Source organism: Dermacentor albipictus, chromosome 8 (assembly GCF_038994185.2).
Source record: "Dermacentor albipictus isolate Rhodes 1998 colony chromosome 8, USDA_Dalb.pri_finalv2, whole genome shotgun sequence".
Lineage (NCBI taxonomy): Eukaryota > Metazoa > Arthropoda > Arachnida > Ixodida > Ixodidae > Dermacentor > Dermacentor albipictus.
This window is the reverse complement of record NC_091828.1, coordinates 95,781,421-95,798,497: the sequence shown is the minus strand read 5'-3', so window position 1 is coordinate 95,798,497 and position 17,077 is coordinate 95,781,421. Positions and strand designations below refer to the sequence as shown.

Sequence of the window (17,077 nt, the reverse complement as noted above, 5' to 3'; positions counted from 1 at the left end):
GTGTTAACTGCCGAAGCCATTGATGCAGACGACGAAAGAGGGACGAGCACGTGACATAACGGTATCGCGGTGCCGGTGCTAGCAAGCCAAAAAGAGTGAGAAGGACACTGTTGTCACAAAGCCATTGATTTCAACAAGTTGTCTTCAGTGGCTAATGTATTCTGCATGTTCCTATGACCTTGTCCATAGCCTACAAATTCCGCTACGGCCTGGGTGTTCTCTTTTCGACTTCTACAGCATCTCCGGGTGCATTATCTATTGATGTAGTTACGCCATCGGAGAATTCCCACCCACTAGAATTTCGTGCCGTAAGAATCAACCCCATTTGTCTATAAGCGATAGTTCGTTCTTCTTGTGAAAATAATTTTTTGTTGGAACCTCTTTGGTTCGCAAAATATATTCGCCGAAAAAACTTACCATCTATGAAATAGTCTACATGTCGGTGCAACAGAAAAAAACATGTAATAATAGTGCGTTAGGCTCGACTTTTTTGTTTTATCTCCAGCATCCACCGCTCAACAGTCGCGCGAAGAATGCGATAGCATGTTTAACGGGACAGCAAAACCCTTCGTGTTTCTTTGTGTCCGTGTACGCATGCGTGGGCGTTTGCGCGTTCGTTTGTCCGTCTTTGCGCCGTTCCTGCCAACGTGATCCGTTGCCACGAGGCACCGTTCAGCAAGCGTACCTTTGCGATCTCAGTGTTGGTCAGCAAGGCACCGAATCCTCGCCGCAGCTACTCATAGAAGTGCAGTAGTCCTATGCTTCTGGCTGCTGCTTGAGGGTTCACCAGTACTGCGGGAGGTGCCCGGGTGAGATAGATACTCCTCGGGTCTGCGCATCTGGCAACAAGAGATATTGGAAATCAAAAACAAACAAAGAAGGCTTCATTGAGAATTCGGGCTTCGAACTGTTCTGCATGCGAGACTAGCAGGACCTGACAGGAGGAAGGGGAATTTCCCTGTTGCTGTACACACTTGCGTCACCGTCCTCCACTACGGTCGGAATCTTCGACTGCCCGAAACTTCGCAATACACACCGCTCATCGGCTGAAAAGTGCGCCTCGAGTAGTCCGTTTCTGTCATGGATGAGTTATTGAAGTTGGCCAGTCTTGCAAGCTGAGACCTGGGACCTCATAAAGATCCGCGCAAATTACGAGACGTCGAAACGGAGCGGGAAGTCATAGTGGCAAGCGTCTCGGGCTATTAAATGTACTCCGCATTACTGCAAGTGCATGATTGAGAACCGTAGTCCTTTTTCTGAAGGGCAAGGCTGTAGCGTAAAATGAGGGACTGCTTAACTGCGTTATGTTGAAGAGGGCGTATCGACTGCATTATTGTAATTTCAGCGTAACGACGCCACAGTGTGGCCCGGTGACCCTACTATAGCGTGTTTCCGAACTAATACAGGCCAAGCTTTAAAAATTAAAAGGATACGAGATATGGCAACGCGGCCAATTGTGTTTCTGTAAGTCGGCTTGTACACGCTGGTGAAGTCTACTATGATTGATCAGCTGAATAGACAAAATAATGCCTTAATGTACTAATTGCATAAAATCGTAGGGTAAATTACCAAACTGTACAGCGCATTTGGAAACATAATATGCAACTGTTTCCAAGTCACTCCATTTCACCATTTCCTGTAAATTTTCAATTTGGTAGGCTTCCATAATCTCCCTTGTCGCGTTACTAAGCGCTATAGTAACAACCTATTTAAATTAGTTTGTGAAAAAGTTATGTGGCCCCAAAGTGGAAGCCAGTCCAAAAGATCAGGTCAGGCGCCTGCATATTCTGGTTACCAGATGCGTATGACTACCTCTGCCACGCAGGGCTTTGTCAGGAAGTGTAAAAATGGATCATATGTAAGCTGTGCCACTGCTAGAGCAAAGAAAGTTGCTGTCGTACGTTCATTGCATTTCACCTAATCTCAGAAGAATAGTGGTGAAATTGGCAGTGAACGTGGTTTGCTGTGGCACTGAGCGTCTACAGAACTGTGCAAACAGGTTAATACAGAGAATAACAAAAGACCCGCATGTTCTACTCAACATCGCAAACAATTTGTAACCTGCACTCACAACGTTGCCTATGCCATTACAATTTCATGCTGAAGAACGTATGTAGGTCAAACTGGCAGACGCATCGATGAGAGATCAAAAGAGCATCGATATAACGTCCCTAGGGAAATCTCGGGTCGTTTGGGTATTCATTGCCGAGATAGTTCCTGCAAACCCATGTTTGAAAGTACTTCCAATATATATAGGGCTCAAAGCAGGATGACAAGGGAGATTGTGGAATCCTACGAAATTGCAAAATTACAGGAAAGGTGCGTGAGCAAGCCATCAGTGTCGCTATCCTAAAAGGTGATATGATTGCTCGGTTTATCTTCGTAACCTTGCCTTGCACACGTGTAAGGTACATCGATATGTACCACTGAACGTTTTTTTTCCTGTCACGTTTGTTTTCGTTCGTACGGCATATATATATTTCGACGTGTGCTAAAATAAATCTATAGCTGAAAGTGAAGCACTCTCTCTGTGTATCTGTTTCTTTCTACGTCCTCGTTAAGTTGCGCTGGCTATCGTTTTCACTTGTCTGTATTTCTAATTTTTTTTCTTACTTTTAGCGCATCACCCATCATCTGTAATAACCCTAAGAAAAAAATGCTATAATAATGCCAGCTTATATTATAATTGCCAATGAACGGATACTAATTTGAGCTCTTTGAAAACACGTGTAGCGCATGACAACTGCTGTGCAGAAAGAAGCAAAGACCAAGAAGTAGAGAGCAAAGCAACAAACACAGTGTTAGAGACAATAACTGTGATCGTCGTATTACTGGCAGTAAAATATGAAAAAAATATCTTGTAAAATCATCTCCTTTGTAAAGAATATTCATTGCAGAAGCGATTTCGCTCGCGAAATGCGTGATTGGTTTTTTTTTCATCGTCCTCGCTTTTTCTTGCAGAATATTTATATACTCATTCTTACACCTCTAAAAGGTGTCGGCTGAAGATTTCCGCACCGATTGTGAAAGCTACCACAGATTAGGATTTCATGCCGTGCACTGGATGTGTCGACAAACGAGACAAGGACCTTGTATTTCACGTCCTCAAACCTATTTGCAGCACTTTTGTTCCCAGTATGCAAACATTAAACAACTCCGAGGTCGTCGGGACTAACCTTAGCACTTGTGTGTGTCGGCTTTTCCTGTCCCCTTCGCTGTGCTTTTGCTCACGTATTACGGAAAGGTCTTGCACAATAACTTAGAGCAAGAGAACATTCCAGCAGATTGTAATGCTATACGTGTTATTAAAATCAATCTCGTCAATGGCAAAGAGCAGTTGCGAGTGCAAAGGTTTGTTAACCTGGCCCCAGCTGCTACAGCAAAGAATAAGTAGGTATGGTAAGCGAAAGAACACCACCCTTTAATATCCGATGCATTTGGGTTTCTTTTCTGTCTCTGCTCTGCCCGTGTATGCATGTTTATTAGAAACAAGGTCAAACTAAGACATCGATGTTAGCCATGCATACCCTGTGGAACGTCGTTATTTGGCACCAACAAGGCACCGAGGCGGTGGTGGACACTGACGAAGAATTGTCGCAGGCCACGAGTGGCGACACCTCCGAGGGCTCGTTACCCGTCCCCTGGAGTAATGCTGGGGAGGTGAACATCCTTCGTTTCGCCGCAGCCTGTCAGGAGAGAAAAGTTTTACCAAACTTGTTTTGATCCCTCCTACACTGAGGTATTAGCTTCCGAAAAATCAACGCGATGTCAAAGGTCAAAGCTACCTCATCGTAATAACAGCATTCCTTGCTCAGCGCCACATAATTGTGCGCGTCCGTTACAGTATACCAGCACCCAGGATGTGATATGTACAGTCGCGGACAGAATATAATGGACCATGAAATATAAGAAAAAGCTGAATATATCCGCAACCTCACAACGCAATCTGGTATTTGCGTTTTGGACCTCGACTAGAATATGCTAACAACTTTGTCGTGGGCAGTTTTACTGGTTACTGCTACAGGCTGCTCGGGAATCGAACGTTTTCGGAGATCCCGTGGTCCATTTTATTCTGTCCGTGACTGTACATAAATGGACGCAACCACACTGTGAGCGTGTGTGGAGCTCATAACTTCGCGCACATTACCATGCAGGGAAAGTTCTAGGGAAGTTGTAGGGACGTATGTATATATATATATATATGTATATATATATATATATATATATATATATATATATATATATATATATATATATATATATATATATATATATATGTGTGTGTGTGTGTGTGTGTGTGTGTGTGTGTGTGTGTTTGCACGTGTGTGTGTTTGCACGTGTGTGTGTAAGCGACAATAGAAATGCACGTAACCACTGATGTACACTGCTCTTCAGCAGCGCTCACTACACGTGGCCTTCCCATTGCACTATCAGCACAAATCGGTCGCTACGCAGGTTCTTTTTTTTTTGCCAGCCGAAGTGTAGTTACGTCCCACCCTGCTTTTGGTGCTACAGCTGCCTGCCGCTTCCGTGAAACTGCAGCTTATGCAACTGCAATCTTCACCGAGAAAGGCACGCGGCGAACGCTATGCGCGTAGCCGAGCTTTCCGGTTCTTTTTGCCTCTCTCCCCTCGCAGCCAGCGCCACTGCTGTTGCGGAGGCGATTGCCATCTGGTGGTGTTGCAAGGACGCAGCTGAGCAAGAGATGCGCGCCTCCCGCTGATTAGTTGGGTTGAGCGCATGGACAGGACCGATACATAGGGGTGTAACGGTATACAGCTTCCATGTAAAAAAAATCTAAATTTCATTATTTGTTAGATATTTTTGTAACCAATGGCAACGATGGTATGTAGCAATGTACGTTGACTAATATATATGCGTAATGTATACACAATATGCCCAAGTTTACTGCTTTTCACGGTGGTTTTCGGCAACGTCTATGTTCCTTTATTCTGTTGTTTCTTCTGTCTTTATTTTTTTCCCTCACAGTTCTTCAATCCAGGTTTGACAATACTATTGTTGTTTCTCACTGCTCTCGATGTGAACGTCTCATACTGTCAAATACCCATCTATATCGCTAATAAAACCACTTCTGCTGCGTACCGTTAAGCGTTGGAACGCATTGTCCAAAATAGTTCTTCGTTGTCGGCTGTAAAAGACGCGCACTCAATTTCACAATTTTTCCTTTGTTGCGCACCTAAAAATGTTGCCATAAGAAGCATCCGACACGCAGAGTATTCTCCACCTTTATTCAGCATTAAGACGCGTTCAATAAGAAGACAACATGGCTGGCCTTGCAGAAACAGGCCTAAGTGCCAAAGTACGATTACAAACAGGCAGCCGATTTCGTGGACGAACGCGTCTTTGAGCTTGTTCCTGCTTAGTCAGCTCGGAGATGTGCAACAAAGCTGCCACTGTTTCGTGTAATACACGCTTCACTTTCCGGTTATTTCCAATTCCCTTGAAGGGGGCCACGCAATAATTTTGTTTTCTCGGTTAATAGGCGCAGTCGGTTCCTGCACACTGCGGCCCCTAGGTACAATACAGCTCGTGCAGCGTAAAACTGCTCCCGAAGTTCAGTAATTTGCGTCAAACGATACGCAAATTATGACGGCCGCCCAACAATCAACAGATTCGCGCGAAGTAAGATTTCTACTGCTCGAAGAATATGAGCAATTTATGTACACCAGAACGGCCATTTACAGCTAACATATGATAGCATATCGGGGCAGGTCTTTTATTGAAGCGATACAGCAACCCCTTACCTTCCTCGATTTCTTTATCCCTCCCTTAACATAGTTATCGAGATCGGCATGCGCAAGAGTTAACTAGATTCTTATGTAGCAGCGCGTATAACAAGGTGTTATGCTATCGCCTTGAATTTCACTGTCGTTTAGAATTCGACTGTATTGTTGATGTTTCTAAATTTCTGACAGGTATCATACCGTGTTCCTAGTCGAGAAATTATTAGCACCGATGTCTTAACGTCCGGAGACACCTGATTTGGCATTTGAGTTCACCCACATCTAGTGAACGGTTTTCCCACATTAAGAGCGACATAGGTAACGCATTGCATTGAATGTAGATCAGCTCGACTCTACACAATGCATATAGGTGACTTTGTATGCCGTCATCCGGAACAAAAGAGTCCAGCATGGTCACAAGAAAGAAAGACGCACAGATCCAGCATTGTGTCGCTTCTTTTCAGCGCTATTTTATACTTCACCATATAGTAATATTCTTTTATCCGCCGAATCAAAGCTTCGCGTCATTGATAATCCCAACGCCGGATGAGCGTAACTGTTCTATACTGCTTTCGATTCCAATCAGAACACACCGAATGCCAAGAAAACCAAATCCTGTCCTCGTCCTGTGCTGCACAGCTCCGTATCCAGTGGGTCAGCTGGGTGGGCATACGACAAATCAGAGGGAAGTGTTTCACAATTTATAAATATACCTGCATCCAACCATAGACAAACACCTCACCTCAGAGAAATGCTATATCAATATTGCTCTTCTACAATAAGAGTGTCACGGAACCGCACCATCGTCATTGTTTTAATCAAGCGGTTATTTCTCCCGGGCATGTTAGAAGGATGATTAAGATTCATGACACTAGTGTGAGCTAATAAATGGTGCCTTTTTCTTTTTTTCTGCACTTTGCCGCATTTCTATAACACGTGGTACCGACGAGGCAATTCGCCACGCGTTGCGCTATTTGGTTTCATAGAATATGACGAAAACAATAAAGGAGAACTAATACTAATCAAACCACGCATAAACGCAATAAATGTTCAGGGGACAGCTGATGGATCAAATTTCTAGACTTTTCTTCGCTTTCATTGAAAAACTAATACGGCTCCAATATTGCATTTCCGATTTAAACAAAAAAGAGGTTCGCAGTACATATTTCCAAGAGCATAGTGTTGCCCGATCAGCGTAAGTGCAGACCAATATTAAGCAAATGTCTAATCGTAGACACATTGATGATACATAATGGTCCGACACATGAACACATCTAAGAACAGTCAGTCAGGCTATATTTTTTGGTTGTCGTTGGTATAGCATTCGGCGCAAAAACTTAGCGCGAAGACTACAAAGGCAGGGTCAACAGCAACGCACAAGGTTTCGCGTTTCCCTCTGATAGTGTGTTAGCGTGTGTCTGTTTTGGCCGTTCGTGCAAACACGATCCGTTGCCACAAGGCACCATTCAGCAAGCGTACCTTTGGGGCCTCAGAGTTGGTCTGCAAGGCACCCAGTCCTTCTGCAACCACACATGGAAGTGCAGTATTCCTCTCCTTGTGGATGCGGCCCGAGGGCTCACCAATACAGCTGGAGGTGCCCGGTTGAAATGAATACTCCTTGGCTAGGCGTACACTGGCAACGAAAGATAACGGAAGACGAAATGAAAGAAAAGACATTTATTGGGTTTCGGTCTTCGTAGTATTATGTTTGTGACAGCAAATGGTCCTGAAAGAACATGCGGCACAGCGTACGTTTCGATAAAAGCATGTTCAATACAAGCACTGGAACCATATAATTGATGATTATGCTCTCCTCAGCCTACATGAAATGCGAAGCACGTAGCGCTCTCCGCACATGTTCTCCTGTATATATTCCTACTGCGGAAGCTGCGTTGGCGACGGCAGCTTGACTGTAGCGTACGAAAAATGGAGTGACGTAACTACAATTTTGTGCGTAAGGGAAGAACGCTCCTAGCAAGGTATTTGCGCTGTGACGATAGTCCTGAAGAGCAGCGTACAGGCGTGGCGAATCTCTCTCCACCCTGGTCCACTCTTTGTCGGTGCACGAAGTAGCGGCACCTACTAGAAGTCGCCGGCCGCCAAAACCTCTTGGGCCAATAATCAGGTAAAGTGCATGTGAATTGCGCCACGTGAATATTTTCAATCTACGTCGCATTGTGTACTCGCTCTATTTGTTTACAGCTTCGACGTCCAGCCACCTTCAAATCGTGGATTGGAGACTATTCTTTAACAAGAAAGCGCCTTAATATGGGCTCTACTAAAACCATATCCCGCGCGCGTAGGTCCTACAATCATTATGAAACAGACTCTTCAGGTGGCGATACTTTGCCGTATTGTGCCAACCTAATGGTTGGGGAAGCCCGCAGAGAAAGGATAGAAAGGTTTGTTTATAAAAGAAACTGTGCTCTCATGAAGAATATCCTTCCCTCAGTACAGTCAGCGCATGTCAACCGACAATAACTGTTGACTCGAGTTCTTTAGTGGGTATATGTATAGTAGATGACTGTTGATGGTTACGATTCATACACAGGTAAGGTTACTCGATTGGTTTGTCAATCTGGCTAACCCGTTTAATTCAGAATATTTGCAATCAGGTTTTCTAGGTTGTCTAGTTTCTTGCTATGCGTCAAACATTGCAACAGTTTACTTAGCCCTGTAGTCGATGAGGCGTATGTTGGGCCTATTCCTCCTGTCGCGTTAGATTTTTCTCTGTTCTGCAGTGATAATTTTATATTCACCGCGTTTGATACTCAAGAAATCCCAGCTGCATCGGAGTACGCGAAGTTGATTTGTGTTATTTGCCGGATGGTCGTGAAAGGTGTCCATACGCTGCCAAATGAAACAATATTTTCGCACAATTGAACTTACGCCAATAAATACGGGCCTATGCCGTGACGGTCAATGGGCAACTCTTCCATGGCTCTTTGACACGCTAGCGTATCGGCTTGTTGTAAGTGTATATGCTCGAAATGAGAACCGCGGGTAAGTGCCGAAGACATTGATGTAGGCTATGAAAGAGTGTAGAGTGCGAGACATAGCGGTATCGTGATGGCGGTCGTAGCGAGCGAAAAAGATTGACGCTGACGTTGTTACAAATCAAAGAACCAAGGTTTTCTAGCAACGCTTCTTTACTGGCTAGCTAGCTCTTCCCGTTCCTGTGAACCTGTTCACAGCTTACAAATTCAGCTGTGGGTTGGGTTTTTTTCTTTTCGCTTTCTTCAGCATCTCCTGCAGCATTATTTCTTGATTTGGTTAGTGTGTCGGAAGATGTCTGCAGATTTTCGTTGCAGTTATAAACGCTTCCGCCCATAGGAATTTCATGCCGTTGGAACAACCGAATTTGATACCGATTATTTATACACCGAAAAAATTCAGCAGTTATGAAATTGCCGACACATTGGCACGACATAGAAACGCACGAAACAGTAGTGTGTTAGGCTCGACCCTTTTTTTTTTTTGTCATCGTCTCTCTAGAATTTCGCGCTAAACACTAGCGCGAAAAATAAACGTGCGCGGTTAACCGGACAGCGCAACACCTCGTGTTTCCCTGTTGCTCTTTCGTGCGTGCATGCGTGCGTGTGCACTCCGAAGCTTTGCTACGCGTCGCCGTTCAGCAAGCGTACCTTCGGTATTGCAGTACTATACAGCAAGGCACCGAAGGCCCTGTGCAGCCACACATGAAAGTGCAGGAGTCCTCTGCTTCTGGCTGCTGCTCGAGGGCTCACCAATACAGCAGGTGGTTTCCGGGTGAGATGGATACTCATTGACTCTGCGGATCTGACAACAGAAGATGTTGGCAAAATAAGAAAAGACACTTTATTGGGTCTTTCGGCTTTGAAAAATTCTGTATGCGACAGCAGGAGGACCAGACAGCAGAGACCGCCAACCCTTGAAGACCAATTTTACAATTTCAAAGCGCACCGCGTCAGCATCGTCCACTACAGTCGGTATCTTCGAGTTCCCGAAACTTTGCAAATACACAGCGCTCATGGGCTGAAAACAGTGCCTCGTGTAGTGTGGGTCTGTCATAAATGGATTACTGAAGAGAACCAGTCGTGCTAGCCGGTACATCCTAAATACATGCGAAGGCATCATCCACTTTCGGAGTTTGAGTGAAGCTCAGTTAAATCCGTGCAAATCACAAGAATCGCAACTGTGCCATAAGTTGTAGTGGCAAGCGCCTGAGCCTCCTCGATGTACGAGCATTACTGCAAGCCTGTGAGTGACAACCATGGTCGTTTTCTAAACGGCGAGGTTGAAGTGGGGCTCCGTCATGAGTACTCTCCAGTACTTATATCGGCGTTAGTTATTTCTAACGGTATTTCTTTCTAATCATAACACGAACTTTCCCTTCTTAACTATTTCCTTCTAAGTAATTAACCGCTTCTCGCTAGCCGCCTAATGTCACAAGTAATGAGTCATTTTCCTCGAATATTGACTGCATTATCGCAATTACTGCGTAAACACATCATAATATGGGCATGTGACCTTACTATACCGTGTTTCCTATGGCAGGGAAAGCTGTTAAGGAACGGGATACGATATTGTTATGAATGGCCGTACGGGGTGGCAACGTGCCAGCTTTCAGCCCGCTTCGCGTGTTCCAAGCCCCCCAGACGAGGCGCCTTCCGAGAACTACGGATGACAGGCGGCCACGTGGCGCGCGGTCAGCTCTGGAATGTGGTGCGCCGCCGCGCCACCCGGGAGGGCGCACAGTTCTACGAGGCCCTCGGTCGACGACATCGCGGGCTATGCTGTACCGAGAGTTCTACAAAGCCCTCTGACGTCGACTCCGGAGCCTTTGTGTGTGGGCCAAACGGCGGGGCGCTGGCAAGTTTACAATGATTGGACGAACATTCCCGACCACTCGTGCTCCGTCCACGCCAAACGATGACGTCAAGCGGAGAGCTTATAAGCAGCGTTTGCCGGCTGCTAGAGCGTGCTCGTGTCGTGCTCGTCGTTGGGAGCTGAGTGCTCGTTGTTATGCTGAAAATGTAGTAGTGAGCTATGTGCTCGAATGCTGTTTGCTGAAGGTTAATCTTGCGGGCTCCATATGGGAGTCGCGCTAGACTGCCGATGTATGTCTTGTCTTAAAATATGTTAATATGTAAATAAATCCTGTTGACCGAATTCATCTCTACGACCTTCGACTCCTTCAAATGGTGTCAGCGGCGAGGTAGTCCGACGAGTCCTACATCTGCTTGACAGCCGTAGGATCGTCCGACGAATCTAATAATATACGACAATGCGGCCAAATGTGTATTGCTCAGTTGCCTGGCGAACGCTTCTGAACTCTGCTATGATTGATTAGCTGACCAGCAATGAAAGTGCATGAAATCGTCGCCTCGGTTATCAAACCGTACTTGACATTAGAAAACATCACATTGAACAGTTTCCAACTCACTGCGTATCCTTCCGCGCGCGTGTGTGTATGTGTGCGTGTGTGTGTGTGCGTGTGTGCGTGTGTGCGTGTGTGCGTGTGTGCGTGTGTGTGCGTGTGTGCGTGCGTGTGCGTGTGTGCTTGTGTGTGTGTTTACGTGTTCCAAAGCTGTCACGTTGAGAGGGAGAAAGAAGTCAAAATTACCTACTTCGCGTGTCTTGCGGAAGTCAGAGCGGCGCTCTGAGAAGAGGATTCCAAACATCAGACTAGCTAATGGCTGGCTTGGGGACCGCGAAAAAGTGAGAAATCAATGGCGCACCGGGAGGCGAGTGCTTGCACAAAAAAGGAACGCGCGGTTGACACGTGATTTTGAGATCGAGCGTGACGTGGCGTCGCGGCGGTGCCCTCTCCCCATCACGCAACACTTGGCGGACAGAGTGGACCTTTCGCCCACTCTGCTCTGTCGAAGCGCGTGATTGACGTGGCGTCGCAGCCAATGGGCATTTCAGGTTCCGTTACCGCTGCTTTCGAGTCCCATGAAAATGCGGCAATTGCAAAGGAAATTCAATGCGTGTACACGTTATCGGCTTTACAGCTCCATATCAAAGGGTAACTCGGGTGGACATACGAGCAATCACAGGGAAGTGTTTCAGAATAAAGATACCTGCATACGACGACATACGACATTTTTGGTCCCAGAGAAATCTAATATCAATACTTTTCTTCTACAGTAATATTCTCGCGCAACATCATATTCATCATAATAAAAGCTTTGTCATTGAATGAAAAGCAGGAGTTGTCGCCCTATCAGTGCAGCTTCTCAGAGCTCTGGTGGTAGTTCCCTTTAGGCTAAGTTCCCTGGTCCATGAACTGCACACATGAACTGCACAGAGAGGCTCCATAGAAAGCCAAATATATAAACGGTATATAAATAATCTCCAGCCATAAATCACCACTTGGCTGAGGACCACAATAAGCTGCTGCAGGACTAGGGTACGGGAAACTACTGTGCTAAAACAAAAAGCCAGTGGGTCTTTAATTACGACGGTTGTTCATGTTTATGCCTGAACAGTGAAGTGACACACCGTATTGCATAGATGTCAGTCATAGAGAATTAAAATTCTTGAAATGACGCAAATGAATCAAACATGCCCTGACTTCTTTTTGCGAGAATCGTACAAGCTTTACAGACGATCAATAAATAAGCTTAGGCATCGGCACATAAGGAGAAGCAGCAAACGTGGAATAGCAGAGATGGAGAAAGGCAACTTCTTCGGCGAATCCCATATTTCTCATTTCGACTTTTTTAAGATTTCACCTACTTCTGGAAATGTATCAGCCAGCTCGAATCAACCGCCCTCATCATTCATCTAGGTTATGTGGACACGTTCCTTCATGTTTGTGTTAGTACTATTTCGTCAATCTCGTTAACACAATTATTTCAGTCGAATAGCAACTACGCTTTCGTAAGTGCCTCGTGCGGGGCAATGTGTCATTGCTCTCACCACTACACAGAAGACAATTGCGATGTATGTGTAATTGTGTATGTGTAAGTAGTTTTATAAGCTAGCGAGATCGTTGTAGACAGCTGGAAGTGAAGTTACTCGATCGGTTTGTCAGTCTGTTTTAAACATGTCATTCACATAACTCGCAATCAATTATCTAGGTTCTCTCCTTTCTTGCTATGGGTCGCAAGCTTTGCAGCAGTCTACTTCACCGAACAGTCGATGTAGCGTATGCGATGCCCATTCATCATGTCGCGTTTTATCGCTCTGTATTCTGTACTAACAAATTTATATTCACCTTTCTTCTTTAAAAGAATCCTGCGGTATCAAAGAACGCCCACTTGATTGTGTTATGAGCCGGATGGTCGTTATCGGTGCCCAAACGCAGGCAAATGAGAACATTGTGGCACAATAGAACACGCCCCAATAAATATGGGCCTATTTAGTGACGGTCGATGGTGAACCTTACCGTGGTTCTTTGAGCTGCTAGCTGCAAGTGTATACGCTGCAAATGAGAACAGCGCAATAAGTGCTGAAGGCTTTGACCCTGACGATGAAAGGGTGAAGAGCGCCTGACATGCTGCTATCGTGATTGCAGTCCTAGCGAGCCGAAAACAGAGACACTGACGTTGTAATTCACAGAGCCATTGCTTTTTAACAACCCTTCTTCATTGGCTAGTGTGCTCTACATGTTGCTATGAACTCTTCCATAGCCTACAAATTTTGCTGCGGGCTGGGTTTTCTCTTTTCGCATTCTTCGGCATCTTCTGCGGCATTATTTATTGATGTAGTCACCCTATCGCAGAGTGTCAGCAGATTTTCACTTCAGTTATAAATGTGCCACCCATTAGAATTTTATGGCGCGGTAGCAACCGCATTTGTCTGTAGGTGAGAGTTCGTATTTCTTGTGAAAATAATTTTGTGAAGACCCCTTTAGTTCCAAATATATATACGCCACGAAAACTTTGCAACTATGAAGTTGCCGACACATTGGTGCGACATAGAAAAACAGTGCGTTAGGCTACATTTTTTCTGTCGTCTTCTTTGTAGCATTCACCGCTAATCACTAGTGCAAAGAATACGAAGGCAGGATTAACCTGATAGCAAAAAACTGTGTTTCTCTGTGTTCCTGCGTGAGTGTGTGTGTGCGCCTGCGCGTGCGTGTATCTATCTTTGAGCAGTTCGTGCAAACATGATCCGTTGCCACGATGCACCGTTCAGCAAATGTACCTTTGGGACTCAGCGGTGGTCCACGCCGCAGCCACTCGTAGAAGTGCAGGAGCTTCGTGCTTCTAGCAGTTGCTCAAGGGCTCACCAATACTGCAGGAGGTGCCCGGGTGAGATAAATACTCCTCGGGTCTGCGCATCTGGCTACAAGAGATATTGAAAATGAAAAGGAAAGAAACTTTATTGAGTCTTCGGGCTTCGAAGTATTCTGTATGCTACAGCAGCAGGACCTGACAGCAGAGAGCACCATCATTTGAAGGGACAATTTCCCCCTTTGCAACGCACATTTGCGTCACCGTTGTCCACGCCAGTCGGAATCTTCGACTTTCCAAAATACAGCGCTCATCGGCTCAAAATGTTCCTCGAGTAGTCCGGGTCAGTCGTGGATGAGTTATCAAACAGTGCCAGTGTTGCTAGCTGAGACCTGGGACCTCATTACGTTCCGCGCAAATTACGAGACGTCGAGACTGAGCGGCAAGTTGTAGTGGCAAGCGCCCCAGGCTCCTTAAATGTACTCCGCATTACTGCAAGCGTGTGAGTGAGAACCGTAGTCCTTTTCTGAACGGCGAGGTTGTAGCGCAAAATGAGGGGTGGCTTAGCGGCATGATATTGAAGAGGGTGGATCGGCTGCATGCATTATCGTAAGTTCTGCGTAACCACACCAAAGTATGGCCCCGTGATCTTACTATACGGTGTATCCTAAGGTAGGCCAAGCTTTAAAAAGTAATGGGTAGGAGGACGCGAATGCAGATAACTGTATTTTTATCAGTCGCCTTGTACACGATGGTGAATTGCGTCTGCTATGATTTATCAGCTGACTAGTCGAAATGATTCCCTAAATTTATTAATAGCATAAAATTGTAGAGTAAATTACCAAACTGTACAGCGCATTCGGAAACATTATGTGCAACAGTTTCCAACTCACTCCATTTTACCCTTTCCTGCAAATTTGCAATTTGGTAGGCTTCCACAATCTCCCTTGTCGCGTTAATAACGCGCAGTAGCAACACCCTATTTCAATAATTCTGTGACGAAGTCATGTGACCACGAAGTGGAAACCAGTTTCAAAGATCAGGCCACGCGCCTGCAGATTGTGGTTATCCGATGCGTACGCTCAACTGTGTCGCGGAGGACTTAAGCAGGAAGTGTAAAAACGCATCGAATGCAAGCAGTGCCACTGCTAGAGCAACGAAAGTTGCTGTGCTACCATGCATTCAGTGCATTTCACATTCTCTCAGAAGAATAGCGGTGAAATCGGGGTGGACGTGGTTTTCGGTGCCCATGAGCCTCTGCACAAGCTATGCAAGCAGGGTAATACCGAGAAAAACAAAAGGCACACACAGTCTACTCGACATCGCAATCAATTTGAAACCAGAACTCATAACGTTGTCTATGCCATTCCACTTTCGCGCGGAAGAACATATGTAGGTCTAACTGGCAGATGCATCAATGAGATATTAAAAGAGCATTGATATAACGTCTCTAGGGTAATCTCGGGTGATTTGGGCATTCATTGCCGAGATTGTTCCTGCAAACCCATGTTTGAAAGTAGTTCCATTTTATATAGGGCTCAAAGCAGGATGACAAGGGAGATTGTGGAAGCCTACGAAATAGCAAAATTACAGGAAAGGTGCGTGAGCAAGCCATCAGTGGCGCTATCTGAAAAGGAGATACGAGTGCTATCTTTGTAATCATTGCAGTATATTTTTTCACCATGTCTTGCACACGTGTACGGCTAATCAATATGCACCACTGAATGATGTTTTTGCAGTCATGTTTGTTTCCGCTTATACGCTATATATATATTTCGATGAGTGCTAAAATAATATCTATAGTTTAAAGTGAAGCGCTGTCTTGGCATATTTGTTTCTTTCTACGTCCTCGTTAAGTCGCGCTTATATACTCTACCATGGCTACCGTTCTCACGTTTCTCTTTTCCTAATTCTTTTTTTATGGTAAACGCATCACCCGTCATCTGAACACTTATGAAAAGAAAAAAAATGTGTTACTTAATATCACCTCATATGATACTTGCCGATGAATAGATACAGATTTGAGCTCTTTGAAAACACGTGTAGCGCATTACAACTGTTGTACACAAAAGACGAAAGACCAAAAAAGTAGGCAGCAACACAACAAACACAGTGTTAGAGACAATGAATGTGATCGTTGTATTAATGACAGCAAACTAAAAAAAATAACTTGCAACATGATCTCTTCGTAAAGACTATTCATTGCATGAAGCGATTTCGCTCGCAAAAGGCGTGATTGCTTTTTTTATCGTCCTCACGCTTTCGTGCAGCATATTTATACACGCATTCTTACACCCTTAAAAGATATCCGCTAAAGATTTCCGCACCGACTGTGAAAGCTACCATAGATCAGGATTTCATGCCATACACCAGGTATTTCAACAAACGAGACAAGGATCTTGTATTTCACGTCCTTAGACTTATTTGGAGCACTTTTGTTCCCAGCATGCAAACATCCAACACAGCTTTGTGTACTTGTGTGTGTCGGCTTTTTCTATCCCCTTTGGTGTGCTTTGGCACTAAACCCAAATATTTCCATTACACAAAGACTTGCGCATTAACTTAGCGTAACGGAAACTTCCAACAAACTGTAATGCTGTACATGTTAGTAAAATCAATGTAGTCAATGGCAAAGAGCGCTGCTGATGCAAAGCTTTGTCAACTCGGCCCCAGCAGCTACAGCAAAGAATAACTAGGTACGGTACACAAAAGAAGACCTCCTTTTAATATCCCGTGCATTTGTGTTGCTTTTCCGTCTCTTTTCTGCGCCTACATGCATGTTTATCAAAAACAAGGCCAGACTAGGCCATCGCTGTTAGCCATGCATACCCTGAATAACGCGGTTATTTGGCACGACAGGGCACCGAGGTGGTGGTGGACACCCATGAAGAATTACTGTAGGGCACGAATGGCGACCCTTCCAGGGGCTCCTGACACGGCCTCTGGAGTAATTCTGGGGAGGTGAACATCCTTCGCTTCGCCGCAGCCTGTCAGGAGAGAAAAGATTTAGGAAAGTTGTTTTCACCCCTCCTACACTAAGATGTTTGCTTCTTCAAAAGAAAAACGACACCTACCTTTTTCGTAATAACATTCCTTGCTCATCCCACATACTTGTGTGCGTCCATTACAGTATGCTAGCACCCAGGATGTCCTATGTATATAAAAAGA

At 45.1% G+C, this 17,077-nt stretch overlaps 1 protein-coding gene across 2 annotated transcripts in view; it reads right to left on the bottom strand.

Annotated features, from left to right (window-relative positions):
• Nucleotides 1-17,077, bottom strand: part of LOC135912890 (uncharacterized) — a 125,946-nt gene that overhangs the window by 10,513 nt on the left and 98,356 nt on the right. For both annotated transcript variants that reach the window (XM_070523783.1, XM_065445469.1), the window contains 6 exons: nt 16,739-16,896; nt 13,881-14,021; nt 9,389-9,542; nt 7,224-7,377; nt 3,528-3,686; nt 686-839 (listed from right to left, as the gene is read on the bottom strand). The gene's annotated coding sequence lies outside the window, so the exon portion shown is untranslated. The remainder of the gene's footprint in view (nt 1-685; nt 840-3,527; nt 3,687-7,223; nt 7,378-9,388; nt 9,543-13,880; nt 14,022-16,738; nt 16,897-17,077) is intronic.